General features: G+C 42.9%; 1 protein-coding gene across 28 annotated transcripts in view; it reads left to right on the top strand.

Moving 5' to 3' along the window:
• The window catches only part of ZBTB20 (zinc finger and BTB domain containing 20), a 487,506-nt gene that overhangs the window by 448,434 nt on the left and 24,769 nt on the right, over positions 1–14,303 (top strand). For all 28 annotated transcript variants that reach the window (XM_054214041.1, XM_054213930.1, XM_054213988.1 and 25 more), the window contains 2 exons: positions 4,739–4,835; positions 12,154–12,341. The gene's annotated coding sequence lies outside the window, so the exon portion shown is untranslated. The remainder of the gene's footprint in view (positions 1–4,738; positions 4,836–12,153; positions 12,342–14,303) is intronic.

The raw sequence follows: 14,303 nt of genomic DNA, 5'->3' as shown, positions 1-14,303 counted from the left end.
AAAGTCAGTAGGAGAAGAGTTATCTTTTTGGACATTAGCTCTTAGGTATGGTTAGCTGTTGCATTGAGAATACTGCTTGCAAATAGAAATAAATATCAGAAGAATCAACAGATGAAAGTGAGACCAAGAAAATGCCTATTCCAAGTGCCCAACTCAAACTTAAGAAAAGAATTGCAGCTTAAGGGAAGTGAAATTCTATAGTATCAGATAAAAGGCAGTGAAAGAAGGAAAAAAGAAATACATACAGACAAGTAATAGAGGATTTGTGAGACAAAAAGTGGGAACATGATGTAGACTTTACTACAAACCACATTGCTATTCCAGATTTCAGTAAGTACCCCTGGGACTTCAGGGAGAGATATTTTCTCTAGTACTTTTGCAAAGATGTCCTTGTGGGAAGTTGGCCTTTACCAGGCTAGAGCAGTCCAGCCTCTTTAAACAGTCTTTCAGCAAATGTCTAATCCATTAACAAATTAATTTATGAATTTCAGGCCCAATTACTGATAGTGGACACACAGTGTTCCCAGTAGAGTACAGAAATGAGCAGTTTCCTCTCCTAGATGAAGCCCTGACTATTGTGAAAAATTCATGCTATGGCCTTCTGATAGCATGTCCTGTGCTGCTAAATTTTTCTGTTTTCTGTGGCACAAGTTCTGACCTCTGTTGGAAAGGTCTTTTTTATATCCCAGTCCATCTTAATTTCTGTTTAAGACACTATGGTTGGATATCTATCTATAGGTAGCCAACAGCCTAACCTTTACGTTCATGTAACATAAATGCCCTAGTCAGAGAACGTGTTTTCTTTTGAAAAAGAAACATTAAAATGCATCTGGAATAACCCACTTCATGTGGCAAGTTGGCTCTTGAATCACTTTTGTGTCTCGTCTTCTCCTTCTTGTTGGCACTTTAAGAATTTCACCCCAAATGCTCTTTCTGGAGAGAAAAAGTGACCAAAAAAGAATTGCATTTAGGCTAGACAGCTCTGTCTGAAAATATATCATGATTGTGAAAGCATCATTTACAATTGACTCCACCTTACTCAAGAGAACTGTACAATATGTGGATTAAGATCAGACGTACTAACTTCTGTGGCACTAGCAAGTTCTTATTTTCCATTGCCTCATGATAGACAGCGCTGTGCCATCACAGCAAATAAGAATAATCAGAAATAAGCTCACAAGAAGTTCCTCTTTTAATTTTTTCATTACTAGGGATCACACAGAAGGCAGAAGGAAGCAGACTTCTGAAGATATCAGGGAAAGTATTGCAGGGATAAAATAAATAGCAATTAACTAAAAAAATTGAGTCCCCTTGATCAGGACTTACTAAGAGAAAGTAACAGAAGACTGTGATACTAGGTGTCAAGCAAAGAGAAAGAGCTGTTCTGCTGATTGTCTTTTGCAGGTCAGACATATGAGTGCCCCCAACAAACAGGGAATACTGAAGGTGTTTGATGGTGTCTCTGAGCAGAAAGAAGTACAGCCAGGGGGAGAAATAGAAATATCCTGCAGGAACCAACCTAGAAAAAGCAAATTTCATGACCAAGCAGCAGCAGGAAATTGTTGTTTGTAATATTTAAGTCATCTGTAAAGGAAATATTGTGATGGTGTGTTGTGTAAAGAGCAGTCAGGCCAATGCTTGCTTACGTGTGTTTTAAGTAATATGATATGACAGACCACATCAGATCAATGGTGCTGATTAATGAACAGCTCTAGAAAGGTAGATAACAAGAGATGAAAGGGTCAAGACACAAATTTCAGGAAGGAGGAGAAGGAGGATCAGTGCCTCAGAATATGGAGTTATGGTCCAGGAGCCCATTAATCATCAGCATTATTATGTAAAGTACCACATTTTCTCCTGACTTTATGCCCGCTGCAACTCCACCGAAGCCAGTATAGAATTGACCTAAAGTGTACATCTTAAATCACAATCTGTAGTACATCACTGCTATCATAAAACAGACCTTCCTTAATAAAAACAGTAATACGACTAATGTTTCTTACACCCTCTAAATTACCAGATAAAGCTTGGGAAGAACAAGGTGGAATAAAAGTGAGCATATATAAAATGCCCAAGTTACTATCATTAGTGGAAATATTTAAGTAATAAGAGTCTGCATTTCTGGAATGCATTCATGCAGAAAACTTATCCTCCAAAATCTTAATTAAGCACACAGTACCTCATGGAGCAGAATTGTTAATGCTCTCCTTTTCTGGATAGAGGAGCCCAGGTAGAGAGGGGAGGAGTGACTTAACCCGATGTCACACATCCCATTCCCCTGTTGTCCTGCTTGTCTCTCTTTTTGCCCAATCTTCTTATGGTCAAAAATCCTTTTCCTCTAATTTTTCCCAAGCTAGATTAAAATTTTTAGAAAAATTTAGGGGTATTTCGTTCTCTGTTGCACTCCCCATGTACTCTGAAACACCATCAGCTTTGTTGATTTTATGTACTTAAAATGTACCTATCAGCTGCTGCTGATCTCAGTGCTTTATGCTCATCACACTGGAGGGAAAAAAAGGTATCTTCCCAGCCCATAGCAAAAATGACGGAGAAAAATGAAGATATTTTAAGCATTGCCTTTCACAGAGATTTTAGTGCCCAGATTTTGTAGAAGACTTTGAACAGCCCATCTCTAACAACTTGTCTGCCTGACCCTTGATGTGAAGCCAGATTGAGTGCTAGGCAGTGCTACATTAGAGAGCCACTTGGATTGGGATCCCAGAGATTGGAAGAGCAATAATGGCACAAAAAGAGAGGTGACAAAATATGCAGGATTAGTACATGCAGTTCTTAGGCTTCTCTTGTGTGAAATTAGGAGTGAAATGAGCAGGAGTTCTGCCGAAGTAAAGACAAAAGACCCCATCCTGTGATTTTTCTGCTTCTAGTACAAGTTAAAAATGCATGTTAACTGAAGTACTGGGCACTCTTTAAGGCATGCAGGATTTATGCCTTAAGAAGGCGAGCAACAGCCAGATAAAAGACAGACTGATGTGTGCAAAGTGGATATAAGAAGCAAGGTCAGCATTAACAGAACAGGTGGGGCGTATATTGAAGTGAGAAGGAGAGCTTGAAAGTAAGCCATGCTGAGTGTTAGTAAGAACTTAAATCTACAGAATCCTTGGGCGTTAGTGCACCTTTGAAATTCAACCCTTGGTACTGGTCAAAGGTGTCACTGTTTTATGTAATTCTTTTGAGCTAACCTGATGCTGGCATATGGTTCCTCTCACAAGCCCTGGTGAAACTCAGAGGTTCAGGCTAAGTTGAGGATTTGCGTGTGTGTGTGTGTGTGTGTTTAAATTTACTTAAATTTACTCAATTTGCAATTCAAAGCAGACTTCAAGAGGGGAGAACCCACAAAAACTGGAATCAAAGAAAATGTTTGCTTGAGCCCCTGTGAAGTGTAGCTGCCAGGTTTCGTGTAGCCTGTTGAAATCAGTATGTAACATATATCCCAGTCACCAATAAACGTCATCATTACAAAATGTATAAATTGAACATAAAACTGAATGTATATTTTGTGAAGTACCTTATTACAGTGTCATCTAAAATCCTTCATTGTGTCTGCTGGCGCTCATTCCAGTGTTCCTGCTGCACGAACAGTGGGTTTTTTTTATTGTGTTGCATTTACAGACATAAATTCCAACTTGCACAGTGACATTAACTACCTGTGAAATAACAATTACATCTCTTATCATTTTTTCTTCACCTTCTTGATTTCTTTGATAAAGCAAATATTTGCTTTTCTTGTCTGATCAGAGTAGGCAAAATCATTTATTCATGGAAATAGCACCATTGGCTTCACTGTGGGTAGGACTGAATATGCTGATGTCCCAGGAGTTCTTTGCATAAGTGAAGTGAGCAGGATTTAATTCTGTCCCTGGATGTTAACTTCAGACATACTTCCAACATCCACAGTGAGACACCCAAAGATCATAAGAAGCTAGCAAAGGAGGAGTTCTGTTAGTCTAGAGAGGGATTCAAGTCCCCCAAAAATGTAAATACTCCCAAAAACTTAGGTCTGGGTGGTGAAATCACCCTCTAATAAATACTGGAGCTGAGGTTTTTCTTTGGATCCCTTTCTGTATTAGTCCACTGAGTCCAACTCCCTCTTTAGCTCAGGAGATGTCAGACATAAAACTGCTGCCGAGCTGAATCTTTCCTTAAAGGCTGACAATAAGTTATTTCACGGGTCTCACCGCAGTAGACCTGGTGGCTGATGGGAGATAAGTGGGGTTTCTGCTTTGATATGAGCCGTCATTTTTGTGATGTAAAGACAGCAAAAGAAGTGAAGGGGGATTTTTCCTTCCTTTTCCTGCCTTTCAATCCCGAGGAAGTGTTTGTTGTTGCTCTGAACAGGACTAGCCTTGTTGTTCTGATGAGATGCACTTGAGTGCCAAGTTTGTGCTAGCTCTCCATCACTGCTCCGTGCTCATGCCATTGGAGTGAGCAACTTCTCAGAATGAATCCTACTGATAGCGCTTTGCTGGCTAATCCTCCCTCTCCTCCTCACTTCACCAGAATAGGTTGCATGGGCAGACTGGGGTAACTGGGGACTGACTCTGTTGTTGTTTGCAGCCAGGGCTGGAGGAATTGAACTGGGAAGAATTTGGCCCTACCAGGCTGCAGCCAGCTGTACTGACAGTGGAGAATGCCAGTTAGTGTTGCAGTAAGTTTTCTTGCTCTCAGTAAACAATTATTATTTTCCCCTGACCTTTCCTTTTGGTTCTTTCTGGTACAGACACAGCCTCTCTCTGTTCCCTGCCCCAATGAACGTCTGCACTAAGTCCAAGGCTTGGAGTAATTTACCTGAAGAGTGATACCATTTGGAAACCACTGTGAGTATATTTTATCTCTTATAAAAGACTTCTTGTTTCAGCAAAAAAAGACATCTTTAAAAAACAAAAACAAACTGCAGCACCTGTGAGCATTACTGATGAGGGTAAGCTAAGTTTTGCTTTTGAAATTTGCAAGGAACTATGTGGGCAAAAAATATGTCAATAAAAAACTGTTAAATATTTAAGTTGTAGCCTCACAGCATAGTTCAGCAATGGCTGGTTTGATCTACTTGTATCTTTTAGTTTGGCAGGTTTCCCTGCTTACTGCTTAAGTTTGTGCTGTTCTAGTTGGTTCATCCTCGTTTGTCTTTGGAGTGTTTATCTTCTTTTTTATTTCTGTTACTTTTTGATGAGACACCTTTCCTCTCTTTGGTGTTGCATGCAATACTGATTGAATTTACTGTAACTCCTTAAAAATCTAAGCTGTTCTTTCCAGGCCTTGAGTCATTTGTGATTTGGGCTGGTGTTTCCTAAGGCCATTACAATTGGGTAAATTTGGCTGGATTACATAGATGAAATTGCCTGAGAGAATTTTGACTTTGTGTTGTGGTTTTATTATGCTCTGAAATTATCAACTGTATGTTATTTGCATTTTTTTCCCTGCAGAGCTCATAGTTATGGTACGTTATGATCAACTCTTAGTGCTTCCCAGTATTGTCACAGTGTTGCTGTAGCTGAGATGCTCTGAGGGTGTAGTCAGGCAAGTTTTGTAGGCAGGGCCTAACTTCCATGAGAATTGTGGTTTAGATGGAAAAAATGGACAAATCTGGGGGCATGTAAGCCCCACTTCAGGTCTGAAACAGACCCAGCACATTTCAGTCTTAGTTTAACTTAAGCTCTGAGTTTAACTTAATTATGTTAATCAGTCTCCTGTAAGGGATTTTGGAGTTTATTTTACTTTTCTGCGTTGATTAAATTTTCCAGGCTTTTATTGCACTAGAACATTGGGCCTCTCTTGTCAGTTCTCCGTGTCTCCCGTTCTTGCTCTGCAGTGTTCTGCTGGGATTTCTCTTTCATATTACATTTTATGGCGATGTTTTCAGGAGTTTGTGTTTTCCATTGTATGACACAAACTTGCAATCAGAGATTTTAAACAAACTGCCAGTCATGTAGCTGTAACAGCATGAAGATCAATGTGGCTGCAAAATCATCAGAGAAGCTGTGTGAATATTCAGGCAGTCAGCCTGTGCAGGACTTTCAACTACTGAAGCAACACTTCTGGCAGGAAAACAGAGATGGCTCAGGTGGTTTAAAACAAGCTCGTCTTGGGAAGTTTCACCATCAGCTTTGGCGTTTAGTGTGCCCTGAATTTTGAGGTGAGGTCTCTGGGCAGATTTCAGTGTTTTTGCTATTCTTTTGGGCTTTGGGTTTTTTTATATTCAATGATTGTACTCATCTCTCACTTTCACTTTGTCAGTTTCTAAATATGTATTGTCAATGTCATGTCTGGAAGAGACACAACACTGGCAGTGATAAGCACTGATATCAGGAGCTGTGTTAGTCGCACACAGGCAGAGGAAGAATGTGTAGCAGAACACTCGGGAAAAATATCACTTAAAATCAAACGTGAACTATTTTCACACTCTCATATTTTTAGGATCTGAAAAGCCAGTTGTTTTTTTTTTTTCATTTTATACAGTTGCTGTGAATTACTAAGGTTACAGACAAACTGTACACTAGTGAGTTAAATGCAGTGCTTGGGCACTTACAGGCATCTCTGACCTGAGGGCACTTGCTAGAAGGTGATGCCATATCTGTGAGGAGGAGAAATAATGCCTGGAACATGGGTGGGCAGACTCAGCCAGCAGCAGCACTTGTAACAACATCAGCAACCCTGTGGCATGTTCCCTCTGTGCTGTTTAGTATGCGATGAACAAAGGTCTGGTTGGTGACCCAGCCCTCCCTGTATTCAGAGGCTGAAAACTGCCTCATTATTGTTCATTATGTAGTATTATTCTCATGCAGTCACATTATCATAGCTTCCCCCGAGAGCCAGGATGCTACTGTGGGTTCTGCAGAGCTACGCTGGTTCCTATACCTGAGCTAATTTGTTCGTTGCTAACCTGGTGTCTCCGCAGGACAGAGAGCTGTTCCCTGTGTAAGGGAAGGTTCAAGCATTAGTTATAGCTGCTGTGGGAGAAGTAAAACAACAACATACATTGCCTATTTTTGACAGAGACCTGGTTTGGTGGCCCCACTGTGAGAACATGTTAACTCATCGAGGGGAAATTCATTCCAAACTCAAGGAATGGTTGCAAGGGAGGTACACGCAAAGAAATGATGTGTGGAGAGCAAGTGGAGGATTGGGGGAGAGAAGGCTGTATGCGAGAGTGGCAGCAAGAAGGGGGAAGTGTAGCAGGGGTTTTAAAGGCATTCCAAAGCTCAGAGGTAGTAATTAGTTTCTAGATAGCTTTGAGGTTAGGTTATCCAAAATATTATCTGCTCTGCCTTCAAATTAAACAGAAAGGAGCCAATTCTGTTTTGCAGCCAGTGCCCGGATCATTGCAGTCACTGCAGCATTGTGAGTTGTCCATCATTTGAGACCTTGCTGTATGATAGTATAGTGTCAAGGTACACGGAAAGGAGAGAATACCTCACTGCAGTGAAGATACTGACAGAAAGCAGAAATAAAAAGATGGCAGTGATTGTACATCTTGCTTTATACACGAGCTGGAAAGCGCTGATAATGCACAGTTAAGTTCAGGGATGACAGTGGATGCAGTTAGCCTGATGTTAGGTACTGGAGAGCATACAATCAAGAAAGAAGATAAAATATTTTAAGTGATGTAAATGAACATAATGAAAAATAACAGGAAAAAATATAAGGGAATGCTGAAAGTGAATAACACAAAAGAAAAGTACCTGGACATAGGATAGAAAATGTAAAGAGGTGGAGTTGGTAGGCTGTTCAGAAATGGACCGGATAAATCTTTTATAAATCAGTAGCAAATATGAATTCTGCAGTGACTCTCAAGATTCAGATTAGTTTGGAAAGGTCAGCATCTTTTCTGTCCTCAACTTCTGGGAAGCTGTGCATCAGGTCCATATACAGAAGTGCCATCTCTTTGCTATATTGGCCTTCTGCTGTCCTTCACAAGAAGCAAACATGATGATGGCCCTTTGATAATTTTAAGAATTAGGACAGTATTTGCAAGGACCTGTAATGCCCCACAGGTGTGTGTAGAGAAGGAGCTCAGAGATAACTGGATATCAGACTGGAGCCCCGTACTCCAAAGGCACATTCCCAAGTCTTTTGCAAATAAGTTGCAACTTTTATTGCCTTTACTAACAAGAAAATAGCAAACTTATTGTTTCCAGGATTAGTGGGTAGAGAAGAACATAATCACATGAACTAAAGTAGCAAGGTAGACTGACCCTTACTACTGAAATAATCACACAGGACTGACAATTAATGAAGTCTAGGCGTGATACATAGATAGGTATAATTTGGGAAGGTTACACAAACAATATTTATTACTTGTTTCATTCTCACTTTCACACTTTTTGACATAGCTATGACAAATCATACTCTTCCACAGTTAGTATGCCATTTTACCTTCTGGAACATGGAGATATATTAGAGAGCTTGCTGATGGAAGTGTTCATAGAAGTGTGCAATCAGAAAAAAAAAAAAATTAGGTTGGAAGGGTCCTCTGGAGGTCTCTAGTCCAATTCCCTGCTCAGAGCAGGGCTGACTTCCAAGTTGGATTAGGTTACTCAGGGCCTTGTTCAATTAAGTTTTGAAAATCTCCAAGGATGGAGATGCCACAACCTGATCCAGCACGTAACAACTCTTCCTGTGAAGACTATAGCAATTAGATAGCAATAGAAGTAGACTATGTAAGTGAATGTAAGAATATTTAATTAGAATATATAGGTGAAGATCATAGCAGTAGGAGCTTTCTATATGGGTGATAAGGTAGGGCAAAAGGATAGCAATATACTTACAGCAGTAGCAGGGTTTTTCTGGCTTTGCCCATTGTGCTTTGCTGGCAACAGCAGTCAGACATTGCAGACTGGAGAAGAACCTTGTTTGGGTTTCTTCATAGGTAGTTTTGATCACAGTGTCCACAGGATTTTTCCTGTCTGAAAACTTTTCTTTGGATCCTTAGCTGACTTGGCTGTCTCCCTTACTCAGCCTTCCTCATGTGGAAGCCTGCCTTCCTTTCAGGTGGTACTAAGATGCAGGGCATGTCTATGTCTGAACAGTGTAAGAGAAACAAACTGCTATGGAGAGGTGTCACCGGTAGTGCCAGTCAGCAACATTGCTTCTCTTCCTATCCTAGTGAGCACACGTCACCAAGCTGCAGGACTCTGATGTGCAAAAGCGACGACACAAGAGCATCTTGATAACGTAGTGTCAGCCTTAAGAGTGAAGTAGAAAATAAATGGGTTTGGAAAGGAAGAAGCAGGGGGGTCTGTGCACAGCCTAGCTGGTGTCACTATCTGTTGCTAAAGTATTTTTTAACCTGTCCCTCCAATGAGTTTTCAATGCCTGGGATGCACAGGTGGGATCAGCCACATGATGAAGCATCAGTCAGTGCTTGGTCTAACACCACAACTGTGGCTGTGCTAGCGGACAACAAGTTGTATTTATTCAGACTGAGCCCCTACCCTGCAAATAACAACGGCGTCCTGCCCAGGGGAGGCAACTTTGTGTGTGGATAGAGCTGGAGTCAGAGGCTGTATTCCGAGCGTGTAACTTGGGTTAACTCTGGGCTGAAAACAGACCTTAAATGCAGCAGTTCAGCTTCAAGGCGCTTGGGACTTCATTACCCCATACATCCAGAATCTAAGCCTACATACATCTTTTGCTGCCTGGACAAAAAGCCATGCTATCCAAAAGATTATTGGGTAGTAATGCTGTAAAAAAGCACTGTTTTATACACAGATTCCCGGCAGCTCCCAGTGCATGCTGGCTGCACGTGGGAAAGTCATAGGATCTGTAAATGAAGCGTGTGAAGGTGTGCTAGAGTTCGTATGCCAAGGGTCGACACAGACCATTACAAACAAAACATATGCAGTCCATATACTTTAAATTACATGTGCCCACGTACAAGCTCTGCATCTCTTGCATCCTCATCCGTGTAGCAAGAGATGGATCCCAGTGACAGAAGAACAGGGAACAGACGGAAGCATGCTCGAGCTTGGAGTGACAAGATGCTTCGGGAAAAAAATACGGTTTAAAATGGTTTGATTTTCCTCCCATTTAAAATGGAGTAAATCAGTTCAGCCCTTTGCTATACCTCTACAACTTTTAAGTAAGGTCCATTTGGTCATCTATTGATTTAGATCAGATTAGACTTCAGCCCGGTATATTTTGAGCATATTGATGATATACGTGGAGGATACAGCAGCAGTGCCATCTGCCTGTCCCGTGGCGGGGGGATTTTTAGCCCCGGTAATCCAAAACACATCAGAGCTGCCAGCAGCTGCCAGGCGATCGGCATCACCCTCCATCGGCGGGAGTTCACCTGCAGAGCTCAGCTCAGCTCAGCCCCTGCAGCACCCCGAAACCCCCTCCGACTGGGGCCGAGCGCGTTTTTTCTGCATTTAGGCCAGCCCAGGGCATCCCTTCAGCGCCGGGCAGGTGCCAGCGGCCGATTGGGCCCAGCATCTCCTGGGGGAGGATTTCTTTTATTTTTTTATTTTTTTTTTTGGCCCGTTTAACTTTTTCTTTTTTTTTTTTTTTTTTCATTATAATTACAATTTTTCTTCCCCCCTCTTCCGGAGCTTTCGCTTTCCGGCTGGGGAGGGACCTCGCCGGGCCGGGCCGGGCTGGGCCGGGCCGGGCCGGACCCAGGCGGCTGCTGCCCCCCGACGGCGGCCGCCGGGAAATGGCGGCGGGTGCCAGCCCTGCCCCCGGCCAGGCGTGCCGCCCTTATGTAATGCCTTTATGTAACTGGCTGTGGCCCGGGCCTCTGCTCTCCCCTGCCAGGTGTCCCGCACACACACACCCCTCTGCGGGAATGGGGCTTTTTCTTGTTGTTTAAAAATCGAGAGGCCCGTCCCATCCTCAGAAAATCACGTTTTGGTGTGTCAGCCTGTGTGCTGTTCTGGGTGGGATGCGGGTGAGAAGATGCCTGTGGGGAGAAGGGGCTCCTGCCTCGGCCCTTCAGGAGGCGAGTCTGTCCCTGTGGAGAGGGCCTTTGCCAGCAGACAGAGAGCCTGGGCCACGGCTGTGGGGCCTTGGTGGAAGCCAGGCAGAGACACCTTGGCGCTGGTGGTACCTCCATGCTGTGGGAAGACCTTTGCTCCACGGTTGCCCAGCAGCGTGAGGTGCTGCCTCAAGAAGGGCCTGCTCCCAGGGTGACCCGCCACTGCTTGCGCCTCGGGCAGGAGATAACAGCGTTTTATTCGGAGGACTTCGGCCTCCCCAGCTCCTGCTGCTCTCTCGGAAGCATGGCTGTAGCCCTCCCTGCTGCCTGGCAGGAGTTGCCGGATGTTTCCTGAAGTGCCATGGCCACATGCTGGCGGTGTTCCTGGCTGGAAGCTGTGGACAGAGCTGGCTGGGCGGCTTACCTGCCTCTGGGAGTGGAGGAGGGAGCACCTTCAGCTGTGAAACAGAGGGGGAACAGGGAGGTGTGGGCACTTGCCTCCCTGTGCAGTATGCTCGCTGTGTGATTCAAAGCCTGCCATTTCTCTTTGTGCCTCAGTTTCCTCATCTGAAACAAAGGTGGCGATTAACTACCTGCTTAGTGTTCCTCTTGAGGCTTAATTCCTCTGGTTACAAAATGCTCAGAGGCCCTGGGTGGAGGGAGGGGTTGAGAGCTCACATGCACAGTGCTCATAGACTGTTGTTTCAGGCTCCAGATCTTCATGCTTTACTTAGATGACCTCTGTATCTCAAAATTACTTCAGTGCTTTTCCCTACAAAATGAGCCTCTGTACTGTTTTGTCTTGAACTGGGAACTTGCATATTTGTTTGCTTTTCAAACAATTCTATTACATTTCTGTATAACTCTCTATTCAGAATGCTACATCCTTGGTTAATATTTGTCAAATGGAGCTCCAACTGTCTAAACCACTGGGACGAGTTTCATTTTATATGTCATCAGTAGGGGCAGAATGAGGAGCTTCGTGCTTGGCCTATTTGCTGTAACAGTCCCAGGGCCATTGGATCAGAGTCAAAACAAGGAGCAGCTTGTTTCCAAACAAGAAGCATGGAGGAAAGTCTTCTCTGCCCCCTTCCCTGTAAGGGAAAAGAGAGGAGAGAGGGGGTGGTGGGGGGAAGGAAAGTTATCTTTAACAGATTCTAAAAATGCCTTTTCCCAAATATGCAGTCAGTCCCTTCAAAGGTCTCTTTGTTTATTTTCAGGAAGAAACCCAAGACAGCTGAAAACCAGAAGGCGTCTGAGGAGAATGAGATTACTCAGACGGGTGCATGCAGCGCCAAGCCAGGCCTTCCCTGCCTGAACTTTGAAGCTGTTCCGTCTCTGAGCCCAGCCCTCATCCACTCACCACATTCACCAACAAACCTGCACGCGCACACAGGGTCATCTGATTGTGAGTACACCAACAGGCTGTTGGGTTGTGCCGGGGTTCTTGAAAACCTGCTCCTTACTGTGGACCAGGTTTTCCAGTTGGATGCTCTTTCCATAATGGCACGAGCAGGATTTCCTCAGGGCTTACCTTTTCCCTTCTTTGGGAATTACCACTGAAACAGAGCATTTTGCGTTAAGTTTGTGAGAATGGAGTCAGCCAGAGGAAGCTGAGAGTGTGTTGTTGGGTCAGGTTGCTGCTTCTCACGAATTAAAAATGGAAGACCCCCTCAAGCGTGTCTCTTTCCAACTCAAGCCGTAGTTACTCCTCTCCACGTAGTCACATGCTTCTCATTACCCAAGCATATCTACTGACTGGGGACTTTCAGCCTATGCTGTATTGCAATGGGAAAAAAACAAGTGTCTGGCTCTGACACCCAGGATTGTAAAGGATTTCCACAAAGAAAGGGGGAAGTGTTTTGTGGAGAGGCTCAGCCTGTGAGAGTCTGGAAAATCTTTGTAGACCTGTGTGGTTGTACCAGTTTAAGGCCTTTATTTTGAGTGCATCCACTTTCAGATTACTCAGCATGGGTTAATTGGCCTTTTAAAGATGTTCTTTTCCATTTTGCCAAAAAATACAAAAATAAAGGAGGGAGTGATTAAAACTGGATTTTGGAAAGTCAGAACTTACCCTGTCAGCTCTTCAAAACACTGTCATTTCATAGTGGTCCCTGCCTGGAAGGCTCTTGGGCAAGAATATGCAGGATGATGTGAACCTCATCATTCACCAGTTTTAGAATATATAGTTTACCTCTTCTGTGATGGTTTTAGGATGTTGTAAAATTTACAAGGGCGGGGAGGGGGAAGAGAAAGAAAGATGATGACGCCAGGTTTCAAGAGCTCGTAAGCCAACCAGAATTCGCAAAGGACTATAAAAAAAGTCAGGGCATGACAATAAAAAATCAGATTAAAAAGTATGTATATCCTTTTCTTTTTTTAATTTAAAAATCCTGCCTCAGGGCCAAGCTTGGAAGCAGCCGGGTTATAGGGATCATCTCTATCAAAATCACTTTAGCTGCAATTCATTCCTGTTGGCTTCTGACTTTATTCATTATGAGCTTCTTCTAGAGATCTTGATTTTAATAGAGCTGGTAAACATTGGGGAGACTTTCCCAAATCTCACCTGCTGATCTGGGGAGAAGAAAGAGATGTGAAATAATTGAGCAGCAGGCAGCATGCAATTCAGTATATACAAGAATTCTCTTCAAATTGGAGATGTCAGGCTCTTTGTTAAAACTGGGGGACAGTTTTGTCTTGTTATGTTTTCTGAAAACAAAAAGCTTGTGAAAAGATGCAAAAAATGAGCAGAACAACAAGAAAAAATAATCCTTATTTTCAAACAAAGAATCCCTTTATCCCATTCACAAAGATGAAAGAGTTCATTAGTAAATGGGATTTGAAACCTCACACTGATGTTTTTTGACAGTACAAATGGAAACCCATGAAAGCAACCTTAGGACAGAGGCCAGCAGGGACTGTAGAGAACTTGGAGAATGAGCTCCTGCTTTTGATTTCTGAGGTGGCCAAGTTCAGGCGTGAGGAATATTTGCAGAGGGCAGTAGAGGTAGATGGAGCCTCCTGCTCCTTGTGCTCTACCTGTTCTGTACACAAACAGAGTCTTTTAGACCCCAAAGTTTTTAATGTCCCCAAATCACCTTCTATTCCTACTACATTCACAATACCAATACGAATAAACTGCAAACCCAGGTTAGGTGCTCTTTTCACACTGAAGTTGTTCTTTTCAGAAAAGAAGTTTAATAATAACTTCAGCAATAATATTGTCCTATCTCAGGAATTGTTAAAATTTAGTTCCCAAAATACAGTTAGAGTCCTGCAAAAATTCAAGAAATGATAAGACATCTTGTAGTGCTGATCTCTGTAAGTTGATTCCATGTGCTTTGGAACCAATGGAAAAACTTCCATTGTT

The sequence above is a fragment of the Rissa tridactyla genome, chromosome 1, assembly GCF_028500815.1.
Source record: "Rissa tridactyla isolate bRisTri1 chromosome 1, bRisTri1.patW.cur.20221130, whole genome shotgun sequence".
Taxonomy (NCBI): Eukaryota; Metazoa; Chordata; class Aves; order Charadriiformes; family Laridae; genus Rissa; species Rissa tridactyla.
The sequence above is the reverse complement of the archived record's forward strand: the minus strand, read 5'-3'. Positions and strand labels throughout refer to the sequence as shown.